This window comes from Plodia interpunctella, chromosome 25, assembly GCF_027563975.2.
Source record: "Plodia interpunctella isolate USDA-ARS_2022_Savannah chromosome 25, ilPloInte3.2, whole genome shotgun sequence".
In the NCBI taxonomy this organism is placed as follows: domain Eukaryota; kingdom Metazoa; phylum Arthropoda; class Insecta; order Lepidoptera; family Pyralidae; genus Plodia; species Plodia interpunctella.
This window is the reverse complement of record NC_071318.1, coordinates 1875441-1901358: the sequence shown is the minus strand read 5'-3', so window position 1 is coordinate 1901358 and position 25918 is coordinate 1875441. Positions and strand designations below refer to the sequence as shown.

Here is a 25918-nt window from a genome sequence, read left to right as displayed (position 1 = left end):
CATTTCTTCAGACATTTAAGATCTTATCTACAGACCACGTTAAGATCATTTCACTCGATTTCCCCACTTTTAAACCGAATACCATTTCTCGCAGTTAAAGCTACGTCTATTTCTAATATAGTAATGTCTGTCGATGTCGATAGATTTATCGATACAGCTATAATAGCGCTAATATCGATAGAAATAGATAGTGCCTTTACTGTGATTAATTTGTAATACTATCAAGAGTATTAGGGTGGGTTGCACCGTCTACTTAGACCTTAAGTTTAACGCCCTCAGAGAGATGTATTATATTCTATTGATATTATGAATTAGTTGGTTCAAATCGAAGCTACGAGTACTGTAACGTTATGAACAATAATGTCGATATCGATAAGATTTTGTTTGCGAAACAGTATGACTTCAGAAACAAGTTTTTTACATTATCGATATTTTGAGTAATAATATTCCGAAATAGTAGTTTGTAGCTTTGGTAAATATTGCCTAAATAAGAAGTAATAAAATGCCTGTGAAGGTCTAATTTCTGAATAAATCATACGATTACAGGTCGAGATTCCAATTTATTTTCAAAGCGTTTTTAAATCCATAGCAAAAATAAAGATAGTTTCACATCACTAAGTATATCGAATCGATTCAAGGCTTTTAGTAAATGTTCTATGATAGAACTACCTAGATCTGCGGAGCATCTTACGATAGCTCGTGAATCCGGTTGGATTGGAGTGTTATTTTTATTGATTGCACTACATTTCTTGAATTTAACGTTTGGGCAGTCGCGGTAGAGGTAAGTTAAGCAAATGTACATTGCATGCCAGCTGCAAGATAGCTGGTGTTTATCTTGTAATGGTTCCAATAAAATATAGGTTGTATGTGTCTCTCTATATATATTTGAGTGTCTTCCCGGTTTCTTCCGCCGGAGTCCAGGATCCGCTTTCCTACTTTTTCTCCACTACTTCGCACGGTCTTCGGTATTCTTAGTTGTCAGACTATTGGCGGGCGTATCATCCTTGACGGTAACCAGCACTTTTAAGGCATGCTCCTTCTGCCACATAATCAACAAAAAAGAAAAAAATCTACCAGGCGGAAGCGGTATAGCCACTTTATTCCCAAAATATAAAGAATGCACAACTTAAATGTTAATACAAAGAATTTATTATACATATATTTGCAAAAAAAACCTTTCTTGAAAATAATAATGACATGAAAAAAATTGGAATCGAGCGGCAATTGAACTGCTATGGTCTCGATAGCTCAGTGGTTAAGAGCATTGTCCCGGATAGACAGGGGCGCGGGTTCAATTTCCAGATTTTTTTCATCTCATTATTATTTTCAAAAATAAGTTCAAAAGCTTGTATGACATGTATAACAAATCCATTAAAAAAAAAACGTTCCTTTGACCAAATAATAAAGAACCTGACCGGTAATTTTCAACTTCATGTGATAAAGCAAATGGTTGCATTTTGTTTGCGATATACTGTGACTTTAGAAAACTCAGTTGCAGTATTTCGTATCCACTATAATAGCGCACAATTTTCCAAATAGACCGGCTTTTCTATTGTAAATTTTGTGGATATATTCGTGTTTGTTCAGATTTCATAGCGATTGTGAATAGGAACATCTTTTAATTAAAAGGTGGAATAAAAAAATATCTTATTTCGCAAAATTATCGTTTAGCTGTACTGTGGACCTATGCCAGACTTTGTAAAATATTTTGTGTCAAAAAAACATGCTGATATTAATTAATAACTAGTTTGTAAATATTCCCATTACAGCGTATTGTCACAGATATTTTAATATGTAGGTACAGGAGCGGTGGTGTTGTAATGGTTAAGACCCCCGCCTGATGATCGAAAGGTCCCAGGTTCGTATCCTACTCGTGCCACATGAGTTTGTATACCAATCTGACTCATGTATAGTAGTTTTCATAGATAACCACTTGCTTCCGGTAAAGGAAAAACATCGTGAGGAAACCTGTACACTTGTCGATTATTAACTTGTGTGTGAAATGAAGAAGGCAATGGCAAACCACTCCAAAAAAGTTGTTACGTGTGTTTCATTCCATGTAATGACCATGACCCTCAGTCATGAGGAATATGACTATGAAGAAGGTACAGATATCATCATCACCGGAGAGATTTTAACCACACAAAGTTTTCAATTTGCTTTTTCATTTTCAGTTCCAACCATAGAGTTAAAAAGAATAACATTTTTCCTCTTATCTTTATGGTTCTAACGTCCGTAAAGTGCATTTCGCGTGCAAAATAGTGTAAATTAGTGCAAACAAGCCGCATAAATAAGCGCTCGAATACATTTTAGTGCAGAACTGCAGATCGCAAACATGCAGATAATATTAACTAGAGGAGGGTCAATTAAAACTTTATTATTTTTTTATTCATTTAGTAAAATTACGTATTGTATTAACGTTTGCCCAGGCGTGTAGTGAAGTGAGCCAGTAAGTAGATACATTAATTATGTGTACCTACCACAAATAATTTATACTTGCACATAAAAATAGTACGTATTCCGTACGTACACCTAAAGAGAAAAGTTTATTTGTTAGACAAATTAAAAAAACCCCTACTTTTAATATTCATTTCGCTACAACTTTTGAACGGATGAACCGATTTTCATGAAACACATACACTCGGGATAAAATTATCTATAACACAAAAAAAAAACTAAACAAAAATTGGTTCATCCGTTTGGGAGCTACGATGTCACAGGCAGATACACAGACAGGCACGTTAAACTTATAACACCCCTCTTTTTGCGTCGGGGTTTAAAAATATGCCACTCCCGCCTGGTCCTGGCAGAAGGGCCAAGAAGTGCTGGCTTGATGTCGTCAAGGATGATAGCTGATAGAAAGGATGATAGATGATTAAGCCAGCTGATGTGCCGATGGTCTGACAACTAAGTCGTTGCCACGATGCGAAGCGGAAGAGTAAAATTAAGAAGGCGGATCCAGGGCTCCAAGGCTCTATGGTTGGAAAGAAATTGACCAAAGAAATCGGCGGGAAACAGCAAAATGACTGGGAGAAAAATACGCCCCTTTTTCAAGACTGGATCCGCGCCTGCCTAAAGATCTACTTAAGTAACTAGTGTTCAAAGTGCCGATAGTTTTGACGTAATATAGTTGGGAAACTTTCTATTATTAGACAAAGCATTAAAAGCTTCTTATTAGATAGATTTTTGTTTACCTAGCAACGATTTAAAATATACAAGTAATTATTAATAGTTTTATCAAGCAAAGAACAACGAAAACTAAAAATTATTTAAAAGTTATTGTTCTTCTGTGCAGGTTATAAGTTAACGTCAAAATCGACTGGTACAACCGAACCTAAGTCAATTTTACTGAAGGTACACTTTGACAACATTTATGAAGTCCGTATACTTACCTGTTAAACGTGCGAGTCATTTAAATGTAACACTAATTGCGTTCCCCGACGTTACCCGTGAGAAACGAGTAATTTGGGACATCGTCCCTACTCTGTTATAGAGTAGCTTGACGCAGAGACTAAGCGTAGGTAATTTGATTTTATCCATTATTATAGAAATTATTTATTATTTATTAATAAGAAATTATATATTAAATTAAAAGTAGTACTAGCTGTTAGGTTATTATTATTTTTTTACCGATACCAAATATATGATAAAATATTTTATGTGTTAAATACATTTATAAATCGTTAATTTCATGTAGCTTGTGCTTTAACTATGGACAAGTTCTTTTTTATTAATAAATAAACGCTGTAACACTAATTTAGTTGCAGAAAAGTATCACCAATCTTCATATTAACACAAAAACTTTTTTAAATATTAGTGCATGTCAAACATGTTTTTTTGTATTTCCCGATAGAGCGATATTTTTTTCATTTCAATATTTATTATATATTTTTATAAAAAAAATATTTCATGGTAATTAAAAATAAATTTCTATAGTATTTTTGTAGGTCGTACGTGAAATTAAGCTTGGGAAGGTTAACCCTTCCTATAAAGTTTCCTAGCTTTGACTCTGCCCTTGTCCCCTGCGCGGTCATACGGAGCTCAGAGCTTCGTCCCATTTTGATGGAACTTACTGAGATATGATGCTCGTGAAATTATATTAAAGGCGTGTACGGTGCTTGGAGGAATACATAAAGGAATGTAAAGTTTATTGACGAAAAGGGAGAGAGTGGAAGCGTTTCTTAGATCGGACATATAAAGTATATGAAGTGGTGGTGGTGTAATGTGATTAAAACGCCCTGTAAATCGAAAAATCCCAGGTTCGAATTCTATGTATATACAAATAATGTATGTCTTTCGTAATGACCATGACTCATATGGTCGTTATGAAGAAGAATAAGATTTATCCACTCAAATTGAAAAATCGAAACTAACTAAAACATTTACAGATTTAAAAAATATATTTTTCCGTAGTTTTTATTACAAAATACATTATGTGATTTGTTATAACTAATCACAATATAAACTTATATTAAAAATTTAAACAAGCAGCACGTACAAATTCGTAGTAATTTTAGTTTGTCGTAAAAATTTTTGTTTGTAATATATTTAAAAGCAAAGGAAAGTTATATGTACATATACAATACGTAACAAGAAAAAAAAATTACTTGTGCTATTTCTATTGCGAAATGGATAAGAGTTTCTCCCCCTGGATCAGAAAACCAGCAGGTACCCAGAACAAAGGCTTTCCGTTTGAGTTTGGGACAATACACAATGACGTCATTAAGCTCCACTTTATTCTGATACTGGATCTTAAAGACCTTCGAAGAAATTCAATCTCATGAAATGTCACTGCAGGTGTAAGCGATTTTCATTTATTACAATAACATTTTACCAATTAAATAATATGTACAAATTATATTGAATTAGATTTTTGGTTTTGTTTCAGCGCTTTTTGCCAGAATTGTGGAAGCAGAAAGGGGAGGCCTTTGCCCAGCAATAAGACACAAAATAGGCTTATAAAAACGCCTCTGCTTCGCACGGGCGCAATATTATGCATCTTATCTTCTTGAGTCACTCTAAATTGCCTTACAATATAACTTACAAATTATAGATGCATCGGTTAAATAAATAAAATGTATCGAAGGAGTTGGCTGGAGAGAGAACAATGGAAGGAACTCCACCGACAAGAGCCTCGCTCTTATGTTACATGATGATGATCATCATCAAATAAAATATTTGTATCATTTACAGTCGGAGCCAAATAAACCTGACCCCTGTAGCAATGTTAAAAAAACTTGTGTGCGAAATCCATTGACGAATTTCATAAAATAGGAGCTACGATATACGGCGTAGACAATGCTACGATAGAGCTACGGCGCGTAGCGTATAGCTGCTTGCTACGGTAGTGCTACGGCGTAGAGCTTATACTGCTTTAGAACTACGGCGCGTAGCGTATAGCTTGCTACGGTAGAGCTACGGCGTAGAGCTCATGCTACGACAGAACTACGCCATAGATTTACGTTATGAAAGTATAACTGCTAATTTCCCTTATCTACATTACTGATATAGTACACGACTTTATCCCTTATGGCCTAGACAGAATCATGAACTCTAAGGTCACTGGGTTTACCCATTCGTCTCCATAGCGACTGTCATAGAATCATAGAATCTATCTTTACTCATATAAGTACACTATTTTAAAACCCATTATAATATCGTTCCACCTACTGCAATAACCTATATAACGTCATAAAACAGTGATTTCCGAAACATGGCGCGAGCTGATCTAACCACCAATATTTTACTAGATTTTGACTGTTATTAGATTTTAACTATTAGCCGACTATTTTGAAGTGAGGGTTGTGTGTTCAAAGCGAACATGTGGATTTATATAGTGAATCGAAAGGTCCCAAGTTCCAACCCTACTAGTTCCATATGAGTTTGTATGCCAATCTGACTGATGTATAGTAGTTTTCATCTGCTTCCAGTGAAGTAAAACATCGTGATTAAACTTGGTTGATTATTAAATTATGCGGTTGCAATACGACCAGTTTTTGTGTGCTTTATATGTGTAATATGTTGCAGATAATGCTCGTGTTATCCTACTGACCCTACTAATATTATAAATGCGAAAGTTTGTGAGGATGTATATATGTATGTTTGTTAGTGTTTCACGCAAAATATACAGGACCGATTGTTATGAAATTTGGTACACGGATATAATATAACCTGGAATAACACATAGGGTACTTTTTAAGAATCCCTTTTTTTGCATAAATTTTTTATCCTAATTTAATTTAGCATAATGAGTTAGGCATATATTTTTTTGACATAATAATATTTTGACACATTTGTTTTTTGGCCATACCTTTTTAATAAACATAATCATAGTTTAGGCTAATGTATTTTACCATAATTTTGAGTTGCATAAAGCTATAGTGTAGCAGTAGGTTAGGGTGCGGCGGCCAACATGCTTTAGAATATTATGCTTAAAAATTGTTATGCTTATAACAGGAATGCGTAAAAAAATTGTGCCTTAAACATTATGCCAAATTAATATTTTGCGTAACTTTTATAAAGTAAGTTAAATTGTGGGGCATAAAAATAGGGAACTTACTTTTTAACCCAAAAACTAAGCTAGTTTGACGTATGCTAAAGTATATTGTAACGGTTGATTTACTATAGTGAGAATTTCGTATAATAAGTATCGTAACGTATCATGTTATTTGCAAAAAGCAAACTGCAGACATGTGCGTAACAAACGTTCTAATGAATCAAACGTTACACACTAATTTAATTAGCTAATCTCTTTGACGTTAGTATAACCCGCAACTTTGAACTATCTGGTTTAAACTGGATTTAACTGCACCAAACTAGTGTACGTTAGTTGCAATGAAAATACAGTTAGGGCTTAGTGTTACAGGTACAATACAGTGGTAAACTTTGAGCCTTACGTCCACAGAGGGAGGCGGCCGGTCCTAAAATTTAATTTAATTTTAAAACTAATTTTCATAATTCATTTATTTGGAAACATGTATAAAATATAGATTACAAAAAAATGTATAATATAAAATTAATACATTTATTAAGTATATTTTAAGGTTCAGTGTTTACGCCTACGGGATTTACGACGTCACAGCCTCGAATGCGTGTGAGAGTAAGATTAAGAGAGAGAAACTAAGTCTGTACATATGTATGTTAGTTCCTCTGACTATCCGCGAATTAGACATCACATGTTAAGTTAAATAAATTATTAAAGAGAGTTTTTTAATCTCAAAATCTATTTTTCTGAAATTATGCTATATATAAAAAAATTGATATTTAAAAATACCTACGTTCAATAAATAAATACATATATATTTCGCTGAAATAACATTACTTATAACAAGCATTTGCTTTTGTCGTCCAAGGACTGGGGCATGGCGCAGAAACTTCGTTACAAACTGGTCTGAGCCGGATCAAACCGGATCACACGTACTCGACTGACGTCACTAGGACTTAGTTTTAAGGATTTACATGATATAAACTGCACACTGTTTAAAAGCTTACGAAGCTTACTTTACATAGAAAGAATGAAAGCGATTCTAAATGAAAGTAACATCCCACTTGTAAAGAAAGTGGTGTTTTATTCCGCTTCATAACCACGGCCTTCCGTCATTAACTATAGAAACATAGTAAGCAGAAGGGTCCATAGGGCCAGCCTTGTTTTATAATGTTTAAACTAATATTGGCAGTCAAATCAATGTTGGGTGTAGGCGGAAACCCAATATACCTCATTACGGGGCGAAAGCCGCACATACCTACCCCACATGCTTCTGTAAACCGGAGTATTCATTACTCAGTTTAAATATCACGCATTTGATATTGACAGAACAAGATAAAACGAGTATCAAAATTTTATGTTTTACATTTTTTTATGAATTAGTTATTTGCAAAATTGTATAATATCAAAATTTTAGAACTAACGTTCTTTACCTATGAAAGGTTTGCAAGTTATTACAGTTTTATGTTCGCTGAATTACTTCAAATGAAACTGGAACTAGGTACTAACTTAAAAGTTTTTTTTTGTAAAAATGCCAGTCTCGACATTCAAACTAAAATAATTGCTATAAATTAAATTATAGAGATGTCAAACTATTTTAACAAAATATAAGCGAATAAAAATCTATATAACTAAATACAATTTTTCATGATAGGTATTGTTTCCAAAATAATTACATTTGATACGATCATTTCTAACTTATTGTAATGTATATTGTAAATTAATTAAATTTCTATTGTTCTTGGGTTTCGGTGGTAAGCCTGTTGGTCAAAAACCAATATGTCTTCAAACCGAATAGTGAATGGCCAGCTTTACAATGCCGACTTAACTTACATAGTTGTGTGTAGTAATTTGTAGGGAACAATTTGGAGCAATTTGTATGGAATGATTCAGTTAGGGTTATTGGCACAGATAATAAATATCATGTTGCACATTGTTGTAATTCTTAGAGTAGTCTTGTGTTGTATGGTACCGTCCTAGAATAGAACTCTCACTCACTCCAAATATCAGATGTCGTACGAGGCGATTAAGGGAGACACAAAAAATATTTAATCAAAATTAGAAGTATTTTACTATACAATATATTTGTACGAGCACATCGTACAAATTTTCTGCGTCGTCGCCCTACGTTTAATACAATATCAATTATATGTTTTTATGTAAACTGCGCGATTCCATTATTATCAACGACGGACAAAGCGTCTACTAAACTCAAACTTGTTTTCTTTTAACTAATAAACTATTAACTTCAAGATTGTGTGATTTTATGGTTATCTCAACCGCATCGACGTTAACAAGATCTTCAATCATACAATATTTATATATATTATATAGTAAAGTTATTTGTTGCACAAATGATACTTCACACATACATTTATTTATTTATTTTTCTTAGAAGTCTTATTTTGTAAACAATCTTACCATATATATCATTGTTTTACAGCAAATAAAACCAAAACTTACTTTCGTTGTAAATAAATATTTTACGTTAGAATGTATAATATTTGATATATTTAAAAAAATCTACAATAACTTCCGTTAACAATTGTTTACAAAAGAAAAAATTGACTATATAGGATGCAATGAAAATAAAATGCGCAAAATACTTGCTTTATTGTTGTCTTTCTTCTTGGCCAGTATGTGACCTAGAAGAAACTAAATTACATTTGTTTTTAATTCAAACAAAAATATAATAATCTCTGTTATTCATAAAAAAGTTAAAGGATGATGTTTTGTCTCGTTCTATCAATGCCAAATATTGTAAAGCGCGATAGTGATAAAACATACTTTAGCTTACTTTATCCTATAACTTTTATGAATAATAGGGTAAAACTCTGACAACTATATATATAACAAAATATACAACCTAGCGTTAATATTATATATGAAAACACGCAGTTATATGAAGCTTAAATAAAAGTCTGCATACAAAATGCAACCCTTTGTTTCTTAGCCCGTGACAGACAGACAGGCAAAAAGAACATTATTTTCACCCCGTCACAATATACTGACGGCTTTTTGACGTCTAGGGGAAGCAAAGGGTGAGCTATTTGTTTTTAACCTACCTCTAAAAAGAGAAGGTTTTATTTTTGATTGTTATTTTTATGTGAAACTGTTCGGTTGATATATTATTCACTATAAAAAAACATAGTGGCTAGACAATGGAATACGAACGCGGCATTTTTTCAGTACCGGCAGTCCCGGGATTGCCAATATCGGGATTTTCGGGATTAAAGCACAGTGTTTTAATCTCGAAAATTACAAATTAAGATATGAAATAGATTTTCCCGATTCACAGAACGGGATCCCGGGATCGTCTGTGAACAGTCCCGAAACAACGGGACCACAAATAATGGCGTGGATATTTCTCCTGTTTGCCAATTTTTAAGTCTTCGATCTGGGAAACTTAAAAATTGCTAACTTATTTAACTTTATATGCACTAAATAACGTAAAAGTTTCACTTTTAGGCCCAAGTTGCTATGTAAAGTGGGTGTAATGGAAGTGGATTTTTGAGAAAATGATATTTGTAAATATTACTTGCTTTTATTTTAATTCTAACTAGCGGCCCGTTCCGGCTTCGCTCCGGTAAAATAAAATTATATTATACATCTAAACCTACCTCAGAAATCACACTATTCGTTAAAACCTGACAATAATTCGCCCGGTAGTTTTTGAGTATATTTCGTTACAAACAGACAGACGCGTCTTTTTATATACAAGGATTAATCATAAATTACTAGCTGCACCCCGGGGCTTCGCTTCCGTGGGAATTTCGGGATATAAAGTACCCTATTCCATAATATTCCAGGTTGTTTTCTACGCGTGTACCAAATTTCATAACAATCGGACCAGTAGATAGTGCGTGAAGAGGTAACAAACAAACAAACTTAATTTCGCGTTTATAATATTAGTAAAGTTAAAACGAAAATCAATAAACAATACTATGTGTTTCCATATCGTTGTTAAAGAAAGCGACACATTTCACGACTCGTGTAACAAGCAAACTATTGAATGAAGCCATAATAACTTTTTCCAATAAAACGCAGAAGGAAAATAGGAAGAAGTATTCTGAAGATATAATCACCCATTAGGTCACGGGGAATATCGAGAGTAGGATTAGGAAATTATGGGATTTTAGTTTATCGGTATATCAGCTAACTTTTATTTATTTCTATTGTGACGTGTCAATAAGTGATGTGTATATCATCCTAAATAGAATAAATAATTTTGAATTTGAACAAAGCCATTTAAGTAAAGAAAGCTATCGTTGGTTAACTGGCAGAGATCCCTTCATGGGACAAGACAGCCATTTTATATTTACTTTCTTGTTGATTAACTTTTAACATGTGTTCTTTGTACAATACAAATATTACAAACAGACAAAATACAAGATAAACCCAAACTTAGCGAGTTATTACAAACAAACAAATATTACATACAAGATAAACCCAATCTTAGTGAGTTCGAAGTGAAGAGAAGTGAAGTGATATTCTTCCAGAATCCGCATTCCCTCAAAGGTCAATGCTCCGGCGACAGTTGTAGCGAACCTCTAGGACCGTTCATTTTCTCATATGTAGAAATTGTATAACGATAAAAACATGGCGTATGTCGCCATTTGGAGATGTGCCAATGTAATGCCGGTTATACACTATCGACAAACAATTCGCCGAACTGTGCGTGTTCGACCTACATTGCTGGTTTTTCATTGCGGTAATTAAAAGCTCACATGCAAACTACGCAATGTTTATTAATTCCCGTCGGCATTTGTCTGAGTTCGGCGATAGTGTGGAGCCGTCATAACGCGGCTGTGTTCCTAGAGTTATCCCGGTTACTTCCGCCGACATTCAGCGTCAGAGTCCAGGGTACGATTTCATACTTTTACTCATTTTCGCATTTAGTTAGACCATTGGCACGCATATCATTCCCGACGATATAATAATGTTCACTCAGATTGCGTTATTATTGAGCGCTTAGTTATTGGGGCGTGTGGTTCCCGCCCTAGAATATGTCACTTATTGGGCTGCGGTGAAGCTCGTTTGTCGATTACGCTATGAAAAATAACACGTTGTTTTCAAAAATTACTAAAAGAGCTCAGAAAGTTAATTTTTTTCGTAGTTTTTGCAGTAAATCCACGTCCAAATTATAAATGTGACAGTGCGTTTGTATGTCTTTCTTTACCGGAGCATTGGATTGAGGTGTGATGTGGAGATAGAACCGGAGTATTGGATTGAGATGAATTTTGGTGCAGAGTGGAGATAGAGGGTCGGAGAGTGATATAGGAAGGATTTTATCGCAATCGGGGCCGCGGGCCTGATATCTATAAAAAATGCGATATTATCAAAATGTACTTTAACATTCTGTTCTGCTTTAAATATCAGCAGAGATTCAAAACTTAAGTTCTATATTTATTTCGTTTTTGGACAAATGCCAATGAGGACGGATACCTAAATAGGTCATGAATATAAAATATAGAAAAACATATTACTAGATGCGCCCCGGGGCTTCGCTCCCGTGGGATTTCGGGATAAAAATTACCCTATATTCTCCCCGTGTATTTTCACGCAAAGTAGATTTTGCGTGAAAGTGTAACAAACATAGGTATATTCGCAAACTTTCGCATTTATAATATTAGTAAAAATCGCGCCGTATCGAGGCAATGTGCCCAGAATGCTGGCAGTACTTCATAATAAATACATAAAAAATAGTCAGAAACGTACATTTTCTAATTAAATGTTTTGACTGCGTCAAATTATGCGTTTGCCATGATAGACATCTGCTGCCAAGAAGCAAGAAAGTTACTTCACCATAATTCACCGTCTCGAGCTCGCTTCGACTGCCATTTGCATTATAAGTGTTATTGATTTATAATTAAGTAAACGAATTTTCGTGGCAGTGTTTGAATGTTGGAGGAATTCAATTGTGTCAGTGGGGTAGATTTTTGTTTGTTTGAAGGAGCTAGTCGTTGAAACATTATCTTTGTGATCTTTATTGACAACTTGGTAATCTTTCTTTTTCGTCTTCAACAGTACTTCCAAAGGGGGTTGATTTTTGAAAATAATAATGAGGTGAAAAAATTCTAAAATCCCGCTCGATTCATTTTTTTCATCTCATTAGTAGGTATTTTCAAAAATAAGTTATAAAGCATGTGTGACATGTATAACAAATCCATTTAAAAAGAGGTTGACTTGAGGCAGCCGTCCGGCCGCAAAATTATAGTTCAACATTTATTTGTGGACCCTTGGCTTTATGGCGTCACAGCCGAAAACTTGTTAGGAATTAACAGAGATTCTCATAAATACTGAAAATGATTGTGACCTGTAAAAATTATTTTTACTTGCTTGCTTCGCGGATTTTCCATAGTGCCGCCGTCATATTGCGTGTATTACAAATTTGCTCGTGTACACATATCTCATCGAAATAAAAAAGTACTTATATATAAAATTTGAAACTAGGTAAAACGCAGTAAAAGTATTAAAAATAAAACGCGTATTCGCATTGCATTTCGAATGAATCCGTATTTATCCAGGTGTTGTACAATATTCACAATTCACGGCGTGACGGGCATTCATCACATAGTCCGGATTGAAATACAAAGGCAAATAGAAGTGGCACCTGCAGCTTTTTTACCTATTGATCTTACTAACAGATAAAAATAAATGGACAACATTTTAAAAGACCATAGGTTGAATGAAATGATAACCCATTGAACGAGCAGAGCCGCTGATGAGATGAAGAAGTCGATGGCTCAAAAAACAGATTCAATGATAATAATTATTTTTTAAGTAATACATATTTTTGCATTACACGTTTCTGTTCGTGTACCTTGAAACATAAAATACGTAGCACGCCATGTGTTCACACGTTCACTCTTTTTATACACGATGCTTACACGATATGGGAATGAGAAAACAGCATGAGGACGTTAGTAACGTGGTACGTGTTTGTATGTTTCAAAAACCGTGAATTGAAATTCACGGCATTTAGATTTGATTGGGCATGTGTGAGTGAGACAAAGAGTTATAATTCTATTCGTCTCGTGCCACTTCCAGCTTCTATTATTTACAATTCTGTGCCATTGATCGGCAAGTCGAGAGGACCAATATTGCAGTTTTACCCTCACGCACCCTCTGAGGGTCCTTTTGTTTACAGACTATTCTGACTGAGGGGTGGAGGTCGTCTTGTGATGTGAGTGTGTATGGGATAGGAAATTCTCATTGCATCGCATATAATAATATCGATATATACGAATAGCTTTCATACATAATGCCGGCTCCACACTATCGCGGACCATTACGCCGAACTTTACGGACTCGGCACACATTGCTGGTTATACATTGCGGTAAATAAAATCTTTTGTCTGAAAGATGTCTACGCAGAAGAGTGAATACTTGGGTCCCGACTGATGGGAAAAGATCGCAAGGCAAGCCGAACGTGCGATGGTCCGACGAACTGTCCGCCTTCGATAAGGAATGGCAACAATTGGCGAGGAATAGAAGTGGTTGGAAACAAAGAGGGGAGGTTTTTGCCCAGCAGTGGGACATGAGAGCTACATAAAAAAACTATGCAATGTTAATGCATTCGGGTTCGGCGGTAGTGTGGAGTGCATGAAGCTATAAGGTATATGCACTCCTAACAACTATTTGATGCAAGTACATTATTGCTTTGCACTTGTTTGTATACGAATCCGGTTCGTGTAGCCGTTTTCATAGACCACTCGATGAAAATATTGTGAGGAAACTCGCACTATGGTGAAACATAATAGTAAGTTCACTAGATAAGCGGTATATTCGTAAAAGTCATGATACCTTTAGACGACTTGAATAAGAGTAATGCGTATATATTGGGCAATATTTCTGTTAGTTCAATTCCATGAATTTTGTTTTCAATTTCAGCCTAATCCCCGGATAATAACGGGATTGTGAATGTCCCCTCGCTGTACGACGCTTATCTAATTCGCATTTTGTATGCGCACGAAATATTTATACCTACAGGGTTACTGGTACAAAACGCATAAACGCATAAAGACTACGTGGGTACATCAAAACAAGCAACTTTTATTCTACGACTTTTCGTAATTCGTAATTGTTTTTTCGTATAAAAAATTTGCGATTCTACACATCTTAACTCTATGTAATATCCCAGCAACACAAGACAATATGTAGCGGACAAGACGTTATGTAGCGGAATCGAACATAGAGTTAACGTTATATAGTAACGACATTAAAATTTGAAAAAAGATTTTTTTTTTGTATTATTACGTTTAGACAAAAGTCGTCGAACAAAAGATGTTAATCTCTATGTACCTTATGCGCCTTTGGATGGTTATGCGTTAGATACCAGTAACCATATATACCTCTATAAATCGATTGTAGGAGTGAAAATATCTATACTTAAGTATCTAATGCCGGTAAAATTTATCTGGCAAAAAGATCGCCATTTGGCGGTATCGACGTTAAAATAAAAATACATTTTAACTATTCTCTTATTTATTTATCAATGTATGTAGGTATGTACACAATAAACTTAAAGTATAGAGCTCTTCTTCTTTATCCTCGCCAGTTCCTGCTATACGGGTTCAGATTTTTAATTTATCTGCACCTTGTGAGAGCATCGTATTCAGAAAGGCGTAGCTGATTTATGTCCCGCTGGACTCTTGTCAGTCAGGTGGACACAGGCCTTCCTCTTAGTGTGGTAGCCTTGGGAAGGTATTTTTGACGACATGATCCTCGGTTCTGCTCATCACATGACCATCTTAGTTAGACTGAGTTCAAACTATTTTCAAAATATATAAGTCGTGTTCTAACATTATACTACTTCCTACATTAGTAGAATGATGTTCATGCCTATTATATGTAAATGCGAAAGTTTGTGAGGATGTATGTGTGTATGTATCTTTTTAACGTCAGTTTAGTTTAGGTATGATTTGGTACACAGGTAGAATATAGCCTGGAATAACATATAAGGTACTGTTTATTCCGATATTCCCACTGGAGTGGAGCCCCGGCGCGCAGCTACTAAACTTAACCGAAACGTAAAACATACATTAATATGTGATAGAAAACAGCAGGTACCGTCAGAATAGTGGGATGTATTTTAATTTCATACTTTCAAAGCGCCACTCGCCGCGGGCTACCAATATTCCGGTTTATTCCAGTTCAAACGCAAAGGCGCCGCCATGTTGTTTTATTTTATCTGTGAAACGCGCGGTGGAACGCGCTGGCTACGTTTAGACATTTTCATTGAGGTTTTTATACCTTTAATTTACTTGTATGTTTTCTGTCTATTTAATTATTTTTATTCAATACTTTCACTAGTTTCTAATAAGACGTAAAAACAATAATTAATTGCATAACTTAGCGTGTAAAAATACTTAGATCTTGTTTCGCTAGATCGGCAACGGAAAGAAACTCATTTAAACAGTGTTGGACCCTACCATACGGTTTTTCCATTATTCACGTGTTTTTTTGCATTTTATCACCCCTCCACTTAGATTTAAGACATGTGTATAATTTTTTTACATAAATATATTTTTCTATTTTTTATTAGTTACTTTCCTACGACATCTATAAGATGCATAGAAAATAAACTAAAATCTATCCATCCCACTCAATGTGGGCTTGGATTTCAACCTCTGTTACTCCGCAAAATAAACTCGAGTAATGAACATTGGATGACTTGCGAATCCAGTAAATTCACTCACACTTAGTGCTACCATGAGTTGGGTTTCGGTGGGATTTTCAGCTTTTCGTAAACTTATTTCTACGTAAAGATGAAGACTGATATAATTTTTTAACCCTTTTATTCAAAGTCTATGTAAATCTACTTATTGCTAAAAATACATTCATCATATTTTTGTCACTAACAAAACTGTACCTACTTACTGAGGCACCACATTTTTCGTATGGCTTTGCTAGCTACCGAGTGTTTGAGACGTTTATCTATGGCCTACGGCCGAAAGGCCCAAAGTTCAAATCATATTAGTTCCTTATTCAATCTGAAGGTGAAGGAAAACATCGTAAATCGTCGTAAACTTGATATGCATTCAAGTTAAAGATTTATCAGTTAGTATTCACTACTGGAGAAGAAAATTTTTGTATAGAAATTCGTGGCATGCGTTTCATTTCAAGTAATAATCCACAAACCTAAGCAAATTGTTTTTGTTCCGTTTTGCAACTACGAAGTGGTGATCCTACATATTAAAAGTTGCCATATCATAGGTATAAACCAAGTTAGATTTTCTCCATTACGTTATAATGAAACGGACGTATGTAGTGCCTTGAATGTATAGCAAATGAATTGCTTCGTTGAACCTGTGGCGTAGCTAGGTGGTTACCTAGCTACGCCACAGATTCAACGTAGCAAATGCAACGAAGCAGGGCAAATGGTTTTGCCCTGGTGCAAAAAAGTTAGTTTACAACCAATCACCGTGTAACCCTACGATAGCTACACCATTTCTTGAAATACCTATTATCTTCTTGGAATGGTTGGCTGTTACGAACTTTTACGAATTGTATTTTGTGTAATGAAGTTTATGTTAATTAATAAATTACCTATAGATAAGTTGACCTTCATATGAGTTGTCCTTCTTCATATGTTTGAAATCTTCCAATTTCTCCGTATTAAGTATACTTACTAATGGGTTCGATACTTGGACTGGGCAACCAAGAGTTAGATTTATTTATTACAAATAAAAAACATTCTCAGGTTGGAGGTTAACAATATTTCTAAGTAAAAATGTTTGAACATAAAAGACGATTGATTTTAGAACTCCAAAAAAGTACCAGCCAATTTCCAATTGTAAATTACTTCGCCAATCGAATCATGTGAATTTACAGCCAATCAGCTTCGGTCGCGAGCTCAATGGCGCGCAATTAGTTGTGTCAACCAACTGTGTCACGATTAGACGGGAAATTTGACAACCCACTCATTTACAAAGCGATGTTTTGTTCACACCTAAATGGTCTGTGTTTGTTCATTATTAGGTAGATAAGGTAATAAATTAAAGCATTATATATATATCGTTCAAGATACATTTTACGAACATACGAATTATATAATGACGTCGGTCTAATGTAAGGCTTTTTACACAAGGTATACAAAAACAAAGAAAAGAAAGAAATTATTTAACTTTACCTACTTTTTTAATTCAGATCAAATCCTATCAACTTGTATAAAAATAATGGCTAGATAAAGTTCTGCTCAAAATATTTAGAAGTAAAAAAAAAAATTAACAAGTATACTGGGATTTTTGTGAAAGAGTAACGTATTCTGTGTCCATTTTTAAAGAGTCTAAAAATATCACTACCACCGGTTAACGAAAATTAGACCGACTAACGAAGTTGGAAACTAGCATTTTCGTGGAAACATCGTATGCCCGCAATGAAAACGTCCGATTGAAATTTATCGCACCGCTACGGCTACGATTGCTACCGATAAAGTTTAGAAGCTCATCGGAGTCTAGTCTCCAATATCGATATTCGTCAGATCACTATCGATTACTCTACGTAGGGAATTTTCCGAGCTTGAATATGAGCCTTGCCTCCTCAGTTTGACGGACTACCGACGGACAATATAGCCAAATATTTTAAAGCTATATACTTCTCGCAATTTCATCTATTTACTTCAATAAATATTATTAGTATTAACCCTGTTATTTATAAAATCATATAGTTCAATTTTGCCAAATTTACTTTCTTTACCTTTTTTTAAAAAAACAGCGTAAGTAATTGTAATTTTTTGTCATATGGCCGGTTAAAAGTTTTCACTGAAGAAGTACCTATTTATTTTTATAAGCTTATAATTAACTTGAAAATGTAGAGTACATAATATATGTATCATCTGTTTGTTCGAGTGGAATCTTGCAACATAATTTTTAATCAGATATCTTCAACCGATTTAGGATTGATTATATAATTACACGTTTAAGATATGCATGACCTGATGGAGTAATTTATCAAATCTTTACAAAATTTTTCTCACTATTTATTTATTCGAGAAATACTTCCGATGGTGGTGTAATGGTTAAGACCCCCGCCTGTAGATCGAAAGGTTCGAATCCTACTCGTGCCACATGAGTTTGTTTACCAATCTGACTCATGCAGGTATAGTAGTTTTCAAAACATCGTGAGGAAATCTGCACGCTTGTTGATTATTAACGTGTGTGTGAAATGGAGAAGGCAATGGAAAACAACTCCATTATAATGCCAAGAAATTTGTTACGCGTGTTTCATTCCATGTAATAACCACGACCCTCTGTCATGAGGAATACGACTATGATGAAGAAAGACTTCCTTGAAAAATTCACAAGAAAGTTGAAACGCGAAGACAGTGAATAAATCCAGGGGAAATAACACACTGAGCCGACAGTACGCATTTCCCTTCAAACTTATTCAGCCGACATAAATTTGACGAAAACTCACGGGCCTTCGAATGGTTTCCAATTTTTATGTCCGTACAGTGAAACAGGACCACAGATGCATTGTAAATAAAGTTGTCGAGAACGAACATTTCAAATAGATATTCGTTTGAGTGTAGGTATTTTTAGAAAGTACAGTACGCAAGAAAGTTGGGAAAATTAAGAATTAAGTTTTTTTTTTTAAGTTTACTTTGGTTCATTCAATCAAAGGAATGTGTGCTATAAATTACATATTTTACACATAGGGTGATAGGCAGACAAACAAACGTACATTACACCAACAAAACAAACGCACGAAATTCAAAGCTTTGTCAATAAAATTAAAAACTAGGTATACGTCTTAAGGCTACTTAAATAAAATCTGAGACCAGTATCATACTAGCAATATTCACTACTAAATGTTGCCCAGGGCTTCGCTCCCTTGGGAATTTTGCGATAAAATATAGCCTATAGCAGTCTTGCATAATGTACCTTTCTAATGGCGAAAAAACTTGAAATCGGTTCGGTAGTTTCGGAGATTACCCGACTCAAACATACAAACTTATAAACGCTTACCTCTTTATAATAATAGTATAGATAAGAAAGATTTTTTATTTATATATGCATCTCATCGCATCACCCTATCTGCTATCTCTGTCTGGTCTAAACCTCCATATGACCTCCGCACATTTGTATATAATTTTTGTTTTTTTTTTGCTCATTAAAGTTACAAATAAATGATGTTTTCGCCGGCTGTACCTCAAATCCAGACTTATGAATGCTGGGGTCTTCCCTAATTTGTATTTATTGCAGTCGAGACTTAGTCCGAAGGATACACGGACAAACTTACAAAGTTCAGTGGAATATATATATATTAGCAATAGTACTTTCTTGTTATAATATTAGCTGGGTATTTCTAATATTATTTAGATTTATGAGACAACTAACTGAGATAACAATCCCATGAGTCACCGCGAAGCTATTTTTTGTGAGAATTTTGGAATGATCTACTAATATGTGAATATATACATATATATGTATATGTTTTTATGTATCGGACAGAAAATGATGACGCAGTAGAGAGGAGACCTTTTCCCAGCAATAGGACATCATTAGGATAATAATAATAAACTTTATATTCAGTAAACTTATATGAATGGTTTTGTTATACATGGCACCCATGTTTTTAAACTAATTTAGAAAATAATAATACCACGAAAAAATACTGGAATCGAGCGGGTATAGCCGAGTGGTCCTATTCCAGGGCGGGAGCACACGCCACAACCGGGCCATAACAACCTATCAGTATAAAAGATTTCATCCAGGGACAGGCTCCATTTAATGGTTATAACGTGAAAGCGGTAACTTGATACAGTAGTAATATTGTCCAGGGTCGAACTCGGACGTTATGTAAATTGCCCGCAAAGTTGTGTTTAGTTGCAAATACCCGGATATCCGGTTATGTGGGAAAGTGACCGTGTATGTTGCGCAACTAAGTTTAACAAGTGTGCTTGGAATATTACGTAACTTCGGATTGGGCATAAGCACAGATTATATACCTAATACTTAGCAGAAAGAAGGAAAAATGTACACACTTACAGATTTATAATATTAATATGGATTTTATCGTTTAGTTGAGAAATTTCAGAAGTCCTTGTTTGTATTTCAGAAATGTTTAATAATGTTTTATTCCTGGAGATAATAATAATGCTTTTGTTGTTCTTGCTGCCTGTATGTGAAGAAAGGAATAACTCAGGTAAATATAATACTTGTCTTACTCCACTGCTTAGGTATTTATCGATCACCGTCGATCACATTGAACAAAGGTAAATAATACTTCTTTTTCTTCATAGTCGTATTCCTCATGGCTGAGGGTCGTGGTTATTAGGTGTTATGGGACGCACGCAACAACTTTCTTGGCATTATTAATGGAGTGTTTTGTCATTGCCTTCTCCATTTCATACACAAGAACCGCTCAGATAAGAAAGAGAGAGAGAGCATATGTTATAAAATATAGTGTCTTTGAGTTAGTACCCCATAACACAAGTCTCGAACTGTTGGGGCTAACTCAATCTGTGTGATTTATCCATATATGTATTACTAGATGTTGCCCGGGGCCTTGCTCCCGTGGGAATTTTGAGATAATTCTTTATAATAATATTATAGACTAAAAAATAAACTTATATGTTATACTAAGCAAAAATATGGTAATTTTGTCCACCACTGTGGTCCATTGCTGTGTTACGAAACTCTGTAATTCGATAAGAGAGTTACCACAGTTTAGCTCTGTCCAAAAGACTAGGGATGCCAACCTATCGATAGTTCACATCATGTGTTCGATAATAAACACATAGTTGACTTCGAATATTAGTTAAGATATCAGTAGATAATAATGTGTGGAGTATACACAATACTACACTATGAAGTATAGCGAACAGAAAGACAGACGCGGTAGAGGACTTTATTTTATATTTATTTTATTCGCTTCTGTGGAATTTTTATATAAAATATAGCCTACAGCAATCTTGGAAGATATACCTTTCTATTGGTGAAATAATTTTTAAATTTGGTTCCATAGTTTCGGAGATTACCCGCCTCAAATATACAAACTCACAAACCTCTTTATATGTACATACAGACAAGGATAAAGACTGGAAAGTATATTGACCGGCATTAGTGCCTATGTAGGTCAATATAGTCTAGTATTCATGTCATATGTGTGTATGTCTTTACACTAGTCAATTATTTATGTGTATATAATTTTCGCTCATACACATACAATACTTAAAAAAATAACAGACCATGGCATAATCAAATAAATAAATTACTGTTCTATCGATATTAGTGATATTACCTAATAGTGATACTAGGTACAGTATCGACTATCGATATCGATAGTGGTCACGATCGTGGTGTCTCTCTCTAACCAGGGTCGGACTCACGTTTCGCCAGCATGCAAATTGTACACTACGGGCCGAGCTTTTGTAGTGCCTAACAAACGAATTACATTGTTATCCTGTATACAAATGTAATTCAGTTATTTCTACTGGTTGTTATATTATTGAGGGGTTTTATGGATAGTTTTAGTGTGTGTAATATAGTTACACTACATAAAAAAGAACTTAAAATAAATTACATAAATAAACATATACCTATAATGGACTAATCACACAGATTGAGACAGCCCCAAAGTAAGTTCGAGACTTGTTTCATAGGAGACCAACTCAACGACACTATATTTTATGAACATATACATATATGGGTATAGATAAACATCCAAGACCCAGGTCAATCTGAAAAAGATCATTTAATTTTTCAAATTTTGACCTGGCAAATATGTAAATGGATTGATTTGATAATTACATATATTGTATTTTTCCTCGCAACTATAAATAAAATTTCTTCGGAAATCTCTACACAGAGTCATTATCAAACTTGATATTTTCAAAAATATGGCTATTATTTAAAAAACAGTCGTAGTTATAAAACAACAATTTATAGGTACGTATTATTTAAACTTAAAACTATTTAAAAATGAGTAGTTTAATGCCACAATTAGCGCTATTGTGTTCAGCCATCTCAAACCATATTGTCGACACATCAACACTACAATATTTGCAAATTGCATACAAATTTGCATAATGTAACCACCATGGCAAAATACACTTTATTACGCCGGCTCAAAAGCGTTAATGGCTTGTGTTCATATCCGGATATTAACTGCCAGTGTGACGTCATATCCGGACCCGGACAGAACGTGATTTATGGAGTTCAGTGACTTGATAGGTTTGTGAATGGAATTGTAGGATTGAAATTGCGGCCATTTTGAAATTTTAGTAATGCAATGTGGTGTGATCTTTGAATAATCTAATCTAAGGATGACTCCTCAAGAAATAAATATATACTAAAATAAAAATCTAGTTAGCCCCAAAGTTTAAAACTTGTGTTATGAGATAGGTACTAACTCAATGATACTATATTCTATAACATATACATACCTGCATACTTATATAGATAAACATCCAAGACCCAGGTCAATCCGAAAAAGATCATTATCGATCTTGATGAGCCTGGGGATCGAGAACCTGGAACCTCCAGGTAGCACTCCGGCATGATGACTCCAGATATCGTCATTTTTTTAATAGTTTTTGCAATACATTCTCCAGTTTACACTTGAATAAAGCCCGGTTACTGCGCTATAGGTATGTCTAAGTGCTAAAAGGTGTCATGTGTTCTTTATCCTACACTTAGCACTCACATCAGAAGTGCATAAAGCTTTCACGGCATAGTTTTAGTTATTCATAAAATATGGACATATGGGAAATATTCGCACACCGTCACAGGTGTAGTCTTATTGTGATAAAATTTAGACGATTGTTGAAATATTAACAACAAAATTTGGTGCTCGAATTACTAATAGTTGGTGCTAAAGTTAATACTCTTATAGTGCATACAAAAATCTGACGACTTATGACGACTTTTCTTTAAAAAATATCTAAAAGCTAATTAACTTTCTGTTCAATCAACGCTATTCTTAACGTAAATTTCAATTTACTTTTTTGTATAAATATTTTGGAGTCCCCACTGACTTTTCAATATGGAGTTTATAATTTACGAGTATTACTTTTTAATTTTAATAACGTCCCTTCTTTTGTTTGAAGATCCTTATTGGCGGAATAAAAAAAAATGCTAACGAAACCATCGCTTGACTGACATTTTGGCGCGAATATTCTGTTTGTGAAAATGAACGCAAGAACGCTCTAGAAAATTCTCCAGTCGCTGGAAAAAATCCGTTCACGGAATAGTATTAGAATTCTTTTAATTAAAAACAAGAGGCGGTGTTGTTGAGAAGTCAATATGGTTGTCAAAAATATGAAAAAGGATTTTCGAAAACTTTGTTCCCGGTTTTTTGCTTTTTTATTTAAAACTTACGAGATACCAGCCATTGTTTTTGTGTGTCTTTACTATTTCAGTGTTTATTTATATAAGATAAAAATGGACAAAGTGGAGAAGAAAAAGTCGGAAAGCGGGGATAATCTAATCTATGGAATCTTATAATATCTTATAATATCAGTACTTGACTTTTTATGCTTTATTTTATTTTAGCCTATCTATTGACCACGATCTATTCCAAATTTCATCAGAATCGGCCATCGGTTTAGCCGTGAACGCGTGACGACAGACAGACTTTCGCATTTATAATTATGAAAGCATGAGTAATTAGCGAAAGTACACATTCATGTTATTAATCAACTTTATCGGTTGTGATCATTGATTAATCACTTTAGCCCTGCGTGCATGTAACGTTTTCAATTAATCATTCTGATTTTATCATACACGCTATAGACAAGAAATAAAAATAAAAGAAGATTTGATAATCTACAGAACATAATTTAGTTTTAATAACAACTGCACATAAAATTACTTACTTCACCGGATCCGCGACCCAAAATGGATCTAAGCCTAATACTAGAATTTTTCACTTTGTCCTGTTCTGTTTCACTTCTTGCCGGCTCTATAGAGTCACACCAGTGGTATATGAACATAACTTTTATGTAAAAATGTTACCTTGAATATTTCTAAGTACTGTACTTAGTAATATTAATTTTATTTAGCTCCGCCAGTTTGTTTTATTTTATTGTTTGTTTTTGAAATATACAAAATTTAACCATATGTATTGATTAGACTAAAATAAAACCGTGGGGCACTTCAAATACAATCGTCAGTTAAAATGTGCGCTCATGTAAATTTACTCATGTAAATTCCTTGTCATTGTCATCGTGTGACACAACAAATCGAATCGAAGATTGTAAATATTTGACGGGCCCCAATTTTTTTTACCTTTTTTTATTAGATAAAAAAATACTAGTACATAGGATACTTTTTATTCCGAAATTCCCACGCGAAGAGCCCTGGGTCGCAGCTTGTGCATTATAAATTATTTTGAAGTTTCGAATATAAACCGGGTTTCCGCTATTTATAACAAGGGCCGGACTCGCGCGGTCTAATATGCAAATTATTATTATTAGCAAACTGAGGCGCTCGTGAGTTGCAAAGTACGAATTTACATATTACCGTGTCAGTAATATATGAAAGATCACTGGGTTTTGCACGCGACTTGCATGGGAAAAATACATATTAGAATTAGCCAATTTATAAAGTCTGTAGTTACCTATATCTTATAGTATCGTTGAGTTAGTTACACATGTCTCGAACTAAATACTTAGTAGATAAGTTCGATTCACAGATTGTCGTGTGCAAATAAAATGTCTTAATTTTGATGCAAGATAAAAATATTTTTTACAACTTTTTTTATCAAATTCAATTTCTCCCTTGAGAATTATGGAATAAAATCCTATGGGTATCCTATGTCTTATTCCAGGTTATATTCTACCCGTATACCATATTTCATAATAATCCGTCCATTAGATTTTGCGTGAAAGAGTAACAAACATACACACATATATTCTTACAAAGTTTAGCATTTATAATATTAGTAGGTTAGTAGTATTTAATGTTCTTAATCAATAGTATAAATTAATGTGAATTCGTAGAAAATCTCAGGGGCGAGTAGTGGAAGTTCCAATATATCAAAGCTAACCAACGACGGCCAAGTACCTAACAAGAGGAGAGGTAACTAAGGGTCGCCACTGTTGATAAGTCTAAACATTTTTTTCGAAAGGTATGCTTGTTTATTAAAGCTAAATTTTTTTTTTTTAAACAATAATAAGTTAGTCATGAGTATAAAAATACGTTATCACATACTGTAATGAGTTATAATATTTTGTATAGGCATATCTACTTTCCTCATTGTGGAACAAATGTAATGCTATAAAAACTTCATATATATATCGAGTGTCTGCTAAAGGGATGTACTAAAACGAATTTTTTTTTTAATTGCTTTAGCAGTTTTTTGGCACTGGCAACCCTAAATATAGCAAGAGGCTGAGCTCAAAGCGAGGCGGAGTGCTCTTGACAGTCAAATGCGCGGGAAAACTTCAATTTTACGACCCGTCGTAGACACGGCTAGCTCTTAGCC

General features: G+C 34.3%; 1 protein-coding gene across 2 annotated transcripts in view; it reads left to right on the top strand.

The window, feature by feature from the left end:
• The window catches only part of LOC128680971 (agrin-like), a 108298-nt gene that overhangs the window by 5090 nt on the left and 77290 nt on the right, over window positions 1–25918 (top strand). The window contains exon 2 of one of the 2 annotated variants that reach the window (XM_053764501.1): window positions 20621–20635. The exons of the other annotated variant lie outside the window; for it this stretch is intronic. The gene's annotated coding sequence lies outside the window, so the exon portion shown is untranslated. The remainder of the gene's footprint in view (window positions 1–20620; window positions 20636–25918) is intronic. 2 annotated transcript variants of the gene reach the window in all.